Source organism: Primulina huaijiensis, chromosome 7 (assembly GCF_012295235.1).
Source record: "Primulina huaijiensis isolate GDHJ02 chromosome 7, ASM1229523v2, whole genome shotgun sequence".
In the NCBI taxonomy this organism is placed as follows: Eukaryota; Viridiplantae; Streptophyta; class Magnoliopsida; order Lamiales; family Gesneriaceae; genus Primulina; species Primulina huaijiensis.
Window position 1 is genome coordinate 13676834 of NC_133312.1, and position 8152 is coordinate 13684985.

Sequence of the window (8152 nt, forward strand, 5' to 3'; positions counted from 1 at the left end):
CTTTTGGATAAATGCATGAATTACATCTTCAAAGTTTTTTCTTGGAGGTGTAACATAAGGAATATAACCTTGATGATTTTGGTTATTTTGAAAATATTGTTGTGAGGGTTGTGCATTATTATCATTCCTTCAACTAAAATAAGGTTGATTTTTTCATCCAGGATTATATGATGGCGAAAAAAGATCTAGTATTGGTTTTTTTATAATTGTTAACATAATTTGCTTGTTCATGGAGACATTCTTTGAATGAAGATAATGTTGGACAATCTTTTGTAGCATGATCATGTGTATCACATATATGACAAAAAATTTCTTGAATACTTTTTAATTGACCACTCTTTTTCATTTCTAATGACTCAATTTTTCTTGCTAATGATGGAAGTTTAGCTTGAATATCTATAACATCTTTAAGATTATAGATAGCACCCCCATTTGTTGAATTATTGATTTTAGTTGTTGGTGGTTCTATTGTGCCTATATTATCCCAATTTTGAGCATTTTCTGCTAATGAATCCAAATACTCCATAGGTTCATTGGGGTTTTTATCTTCAAAAGTTCCATTACATATGAATTCTATCATTTGCCTATCTTTAGGTATTAGACCTTCATAAAAGTGAGAAACTATTCTCCATGTTTCAAAACCATGATGTGGGCATGTATTAAGTAATTCTTTATATCTAGCCCAACATTGATAAAATGTTTCTCCTTGTTTTTGAGAAAAAGTAGTAATTTGTCTTTTAAAAGAGTTTGTTCTATGGGAAGGGAAAAACTTTTTGAAAAATTGTTGTTGTATTTCTTCCCATGATCTTATTGAACTTGATCTCAAATTTTGTAGTCATGTTTTAGCTTTATCTTTTAAAGAAAAGGGAAAATCTTTAATCAAACTATATCCATGCTACAATTTTGATCATTATAAGTGTTACAAACTTCCTCAAATTCTCTTATATGTAAATATGGATTTTCAGAATCTAAGGCATGAAAATTTGGTAAAAATTGAATAATTGGTGATTTAAAGTTGAAATTAGATGCATCAGGAGCACAAACTAAGCAAGATGGGGCACTAGTTCTAATAGGGTTCATATGGTGCTTAAGTGTTCTTAATTGATCATGTTCTTGATTATTATTATTATTATTATTATTATTATTATTATTATTATCATTATCATTATCTTGATTATTTGAATTATCATCCATGTTTAAATTATTTTCAGATACTCGAATAAGTCTACCACTTTTTTTTCGACTCCAAATACTCATACAAAAAACAACACAATACTTTTAAATAAAACATAATTAACAAATATAAACTTAATTTATACCTCCCCGGCAACGACGCCAAAAACTTGCTACTACTTAAATTATAATTTACCCAAGTGTAGGTTGCCTGCAAGTAATATATTTCGTAAGTACGAGATCGATTCACAGAGAGGTTATTTTAAGTTTAAATGTATTAATTTATAGATTACCAAATGCAAGAATGAAGTTTACAAATTATAAATTTTGTCAAGGCTCGAGTATTTATTCTTTGTTTAGGTAATATTGTTTAACTAAAAGTAAAACAAAGGAAACCACTATAAATAATGGTTCCAAAAAAATTAAATATTTAAACACACACCTAATATAATATAGTTTCCACTATAGAAAATACCGAATTCACCGATATTTTATATATGGTACCTATGATTATATGGTATTTTCACCGATATTTTATATATGGTATCTATGATTATATATATAACAATATAAATATATAATTTCATAAAGTAAATGTTAAATTAAATCATTAAATTTCATTTAGAACAACTGACAGAGCCACGCTATTGCCTAAATGAAATATATGATTTAATAAGTTATTTGCGGGAAAGTAAAAGTTAGTTGCAGAAAGTAAAAGTTAGTTGCGATAAAATAAATGTTAGATGCAGAAAGTAAAAGTTAGTTGCAATAAAGTAAATGTTAGATTGTTAGATGTTAGTATTAAATCATAATATTTCATTTAGAACAACCGACAGAGCCACGCTATCGTCTAAATGAAATATATGATATAATTATATAAATATATATATATATATATGTATGTATGTATAATATAACAATAATAATTGATGAAATATTTATTGTTGGAAACTTAATTTCGGATGTTTGACAAACCGATTATTTATTAGAACTAAATGATCAAATATTCGATCTATACAGCTTGTCTAACTGAAGAGTATAACGCATATTATCTAAAGCAACCGAACCCAGCTGAACTGAACTTTCGAAGAAATCCAACTGATCATTTGGAAACTGATCAGTTGAACTTAATTGAATTCTCAAAGACAGTTGACTGATCAGTTGGAAACCGATCAGTTGATATATTCAGTCGTATGCTTCCTTCAACTAAACATGTCTCGGGAAAGAACATTCAACCGACAAAGAGACATAGCAGATTGCAACTAAATACGAAACGCCGCACTTCAATCAATATTGCTTAGAACAACGCATTTCGGCTAAAGCAATTAAGACACCGCATTACAATAAAAGAAGCAAACAATGCCCAAAGAATGATGAAGTGGCAATCAACGGATACAAAGATTCAAATATATCTCAAGTTACCGTTGGAAGGGAAGATTATAAATACGACAGAAGATCAGCTGAAAAATAAGCACGCACAAACTCTCTATTCAAAGTTTGCTGTTACTCTGTCAAAATTTCAGCTCACACTCACTTGATTTATTCGTAGCAGTCAAGGCTACAATTTGAGCTCACTAGCACTTTGTAATAATCGTTAAATTCGATAGTTCTAAGATCAGTTACGCACTGAGAACATTCTGTAACACTAAGAGTTTCAGTTTTTGGCAGTGATAAGTCCAAACTGAAGTGGGTCAGTACAAATCTTGTATTCGATCAAAGTCTTTTAGTGGAAATCCTATTCTTGAGATAGAAGGGGTGACGTAGGAGTAATTAAAATCTCCGAACATCCAGAAACAATCCTTGTGTCTTTTATTTCTGTTTTGTATTCTATCTTTCAGTCAGTTAATTTCCGCAACTACTTTAGTTTAACTGAGTGTCATTGACCAACAAGATTCCGAGAATCAGTTTCTCACCCAACTGAACTCAAAACTCGAAAAGATCAATTTTAATTGTGAGTGTTTATCCAACCCTCCCTTCTAAACACTCTTGTTACGTTATTCGATCCTATCAAGTGGTATCAGAGCAGTTGAATCTTGTTCTTGAATAATTTTGATCTATAAACTTTCTAGCATTACTTCATTCAACAAAATTCCTATGTTCTCCAGAGAAGAATTTGATGATTGGAAAATCAGAATGCAGACTCATTTAGCTGCACAAGATGATGACATGTGGTATGTCATAACTGATGGACCCATGAAGATTCTAAAAACAAATACAGCAGTTGCCATAACAGAAGGGGGCACCACAAAGAGTAGAAACGCCCAGAGATGAATGGACAACTGAAGATAAAAGAAAAGCAAATCTTGATAACGTGGCTAAAGACATTCTGTACAAAACGCTGGACAAAGTAACCTTCAGCAAAATAAATATGTGTAAGACTGCCAAAGAAATTTGGGAAAAGCTGATCCAGCTGTGTGAAGAATATGATCAAACCAAAGAAAATAAACTTTCTGTTGCTGTTCAAAAGTTTGATAACATCAAAATGAAAGCAGGAAAATCAATGCACGAGTATGATGAAAGAGTAAGCAGTATCATCAATGAGTTAAATGCAATTGGAAAAGTGTATACCAACAAAGAGATTGCACTAAAGGTAATGAGAGGTCTTCCCAAGGAATGGGATGTCAAGACCATGGCAATGAGGGAGTGCAAAGATCTGAACCAGATGGCACTTCATGATCTGTTTGCTGATTTAAAGGCTTATGAATTTGAGCTGCAGCTCAGAGAAGGAGAACCATCTACCCCTGCAGCCACAACTGCTCTAGCTGCTGTCAGAACAGAACCAATAATTTAAGTCGAGAAATCTGCTGATCAGTTGAGCAGTGATGCTATGCCATTGTTCATCAAAAAATTTGGAAGGTTCATGAGAAAGAATCAAGGAAACTTCCAGAAGCCATACCAAAAGAACAGTTCCAAATATGAATCAAATGCTTGCTACAACTGCGGCAAATCAGGTCACTTTATGGCTGATTGTCCTAAACCCAAGAAGGACAGTCAAGGCTCAATTGATAGAAGAAAGAAATCATATGAGCACAAAAGAAGACCCAAGGAAGATAAGAAGTCCTTCAGAAAGAAACATGAGGTATTTTTAACTGAAGAAAACAAATCTAAATGGGCAGAAACTGACAGTGAGGAGTCAGAACCAGAAAGCTCATGCAGCTCTAGTGATGATGAAGAAGTCAAGTGCTTAAAGGCTAATGATGCAGAAGAAGAATCGTCTAGCCAACAGGTATTTGATTTCAGCTCAACTGATTTCACACGAGAAGAACTCATTCTAACACTACATGACATGGTAAATGAGTATCAAAAGCTTGCATCATCATTCAAAAAAATCAAAGCAAAGCAAATTGATCCCACAGACAATAAAACCAAAACTGATGAATCAGTTGATGGGTTGAGTCTAAAAAGGGAAATTGCTGAGTTAAAAGCAGAGAGAAACAAAAAGCAGTCATTAATCCAGAAGTTGTTTCTTGAAAACTCAAAACAAACTGAGCTCATTCAGTCTCGGAACAAGTCATCTACTGCATTGAATGAGATGCAGAATTCACAAAATTCAGTTTCTGATAAAACTGGTTTATGGTTCAACACTCAAGGAGAAATATATCCAAATGATACTCAACCAAAGCAAAAAATAGACAAAGGGAAATACATTCATTTTGCCAAAATAGCAGTGATATAAGAACAAATTGAGCCCAGTAAACTGATTGAACAACCTATTGAGAATATGAACAAGGCTAGAAGATATGGGATTGGTTATAGTCAAAGATTCTCAACTGATTCACAAAGTCAGTCATCAAAGAGGTCTCACAAGAACTATTCGAATAGCTATTTCAATTACTATAACTGCAAGCCAGTTCAGAAGAGATATAGACTAAACAATCAGTTGAATAAAACTAAAACAAATATTGTATCATCTATACACTACACACCAAGCACACAAAAGCCGAGAAAAACCATTTGGAATACAGCTAATGGAAAGTCTGCTAGACTAATCCAAGTGTGGATTCCTAAGGGACTAATCAGTTCAGGACCCAAATAGATATGGGTACCAAGTTATATTATATGTGTGATTGCAGGTAACAGGTACAAACAAGAACTCAATATGGTATTTGGACAGTGGATGCTCGCGACATATGACAGGAGATGCAAGTGCGTTATCCCAACTGATCAAATACACTGGTCCAAACATCAGTTTCGGGGACAATTCCAAAGGTAGAACTGTGGGTAAGGGTAAGCTTATCCATGGTAACTTTACTTTTAAAGATGTTCTATTAGTAGAAAACCTGAAGTATAACTTGATTAGCATCAGTCAGTTATGCGACAGTGGATTCTCAGTACAATTTGACAAAAACTCATGTTTAGTCAAAACTTCAACTGATGAAATCATACTAACTGGCAAACGTTGTGGAAACACATATAAAGTCAGTTGGAATGATCAAACTTATGCACCAGTTTGTTTTATTGCTTCCAAATCATCTAAAAACTGGTTGTGGCATAAGAGACTAAATCATTTAAACTTTAAATCCATTGCCTATCTGAGTAAACATGAACTTGTAACTGGTTTGCCCAAAATAGACTTTTCAAAAGAAAAACTTTGCTCAGCATGTCAGTATGGTAAACAAGTACGATCCTCTTTTAAAAACAAGGGATGTAAATCTTCATCCCGATGCTTAGAACTGTTGCACATGGATCTCTTTGGTCCTATACCAGTCATGAGCTTAGGAGGAATGAAATACACCTTGGTAGTCGTAGATGATTTTTCAAGATTTACTTGGGTTATTTTTCTCAAATCTAAAGACCATACTGCTTCGCAACTAATAAAGCTCTTCAAAAGACTTTTAAATGAAAAATCAGTTGGAATTGATCGAATCAGATCTGATCGAGGAACTGAATTCATCAATCAAACTCTTTCAAATTTCCTAGAAAATGCTGGAATTAAGCATGAGCTCTCAGCAGCCAGAACTCCTCAGCAAAATGGTGTAGCTGAGAGAAGAAATCGGACTCTTAAAGAAGCTGCCAGAACAATGCTTGCTGATTCTGGTATTTCTCAAAGATTTTGGGCAGAGGCAGTAAACACTGCGTGTTATACTCAGAACAGATCAATGATTAATAAGAATCATATGAAAACACCATATGAGATCTGGCATGGAAGAAAAAGTATAATTACTTATTTCAAAATATTCGGCTGCAGATGTTTTATTCTTGATAATGGCAAAAATTATTTAAAAGCGTTTGAGGCTAAATCTGCAGAAGGAATATTTCTTGGATACTCATCAGTTAGTATAGCCTATAGAGTTTTCAACAAGAAAACTCTAAATGTTGAAGAATCTGCTCATGTTGATTTCGATGAAACTGAACTAACTAATAAGCCAACTGATCAAGTTGAGCTAGTTGATCGATTTACAGATATCTGTTTGGAAGATGATGACACAGATGAAAGTCATGGATATCAAAACATACTTCAAACACCTGAACCAGAAGTACTGGATCTATCAGATGTGCAGGAAGTCGTTGCTGATAACCAGTTGACAGAGCATAATGATAACATTCAAATACCAGTTGACGAAGCACCAACTGAAACTGAAAACTGTGTTCAGTTACCAACTGAAGAAATTGCTGATACAACAAATACTGAGTACATATGGAGAAAATCACATCCACCTGAACTGGTAATAGGAAATCCATCTGATCCAGTAAGAACTCTCAATCAAATGCTAAGTTTATTTATCTATTCAGCTTTTGTTTCACAACTAGAACCGAAGACAACTGATGAAGCTCTTGCTGATCCTAAATGGGTGAATGCAATGCAAGAAGAGCTAAATCAGTTCACTTATAACAATCTCTGGAACTTAGTTCCAAGACCAATTTCAAAAACTATTATAGGTACAAAATGAGTGTACAGAAATAAACTGAACGAAGATGGTTCAGTTGTACGCAAGAAAGCAATATTAGTGGCAAAAGGATATAGGCAAGAAGAAAGAATTGACTATGATGAGACGTATGCTCCAGTTGCAAGACTGGGAGCAATCAGAATCTTTCTTGCTTATACATCACATAAGAAATTCAAGGAATATCAGATGGATGTAAAGAGTGCATTCCTGAACGGTCAACTACAAAAGGAAGTATAAGTTGAACAACCTCCAGGTTTCATAAATCATGTTTTTCCTGATCATGTCTACCATTTGAACAAAGTCTTATATGGTCTGAAACAAGCTCCCAGAGCTTGGTACGAAACTCTTTCAAAATTTCTAACTGATCATGATTTTTCTGTTGGATCAGTTGATAAGACCTTGTTCAAATTTGCTAATAATGATCACATTTTATTAGTTCAAATTTATGTTGATGATATCATATTTGGGTCAACTAACCCCAAATTATGCGAAAAGTTTGCTAAGCTAATGCAGGATAAGTTTGAAATGAGCATGATGGGTGAACTGACATTCTTTCTTGGACTGCAAGTGAAGCAACTGGAAAATGGTATATTCATCAGTCAGACTAAATATACAAAAGAGCTGCAGAAGAAATTTGGCATGGAATCATGCTCAGCTGCAAATACTCCCATGAACTCATCAGTAAAATTGGACACTGATCAGGGGGGAATATCAGTTGAGGCGACATTATATCGAGGTTTAATAGGTTCATTGTTGTACCTAACTGCAGTCGTCCTGATATTGTATTTGCTGTCTGTATGTGTGCTAGATTTCAAGCAAATCCTAAGCAATCACATTTCTCAGCTGCTAAAAGAATTTTGAAATATCTTAAGGGTACACAAAATGTTGGGTTATGGTATTCTAAAGACTCTACTTTCAATTTAGTTTGATATTCAGATGCAGATTATGCAGGATGTAAGCTTGATCGCAAAGGTACAAGTGGATCTTGTCAGTTTCTAGGAGACAGACTGATCTCTTGGTTCAGCAAAAAGCAGACATCCATAGCTACGTCAACAACTGAAGCAGAAAACCTTGCTGCTGGTAGTTTTTGT

The 8152-nt window shown here is 33.9% G+C and overlaps 1 non-coding gene across 1 annotated transcript; it reads left to right on the top strand.

Annotated features, from left to right (window-relative positions):
* The first annotated feature begins 638 nt into the window (after positions 1–638).
* Positions 639–749, top strand: LOC140981912 (small nucleolar RNA R71). The gene has a single exon (XR_012176185.1). It is a non-coding gene; the product is annotated as a small nucleolar RNA R71 (small nucleolar RNA).
* Positions 750–8152: the final 7403 nt, after the last annotated feature.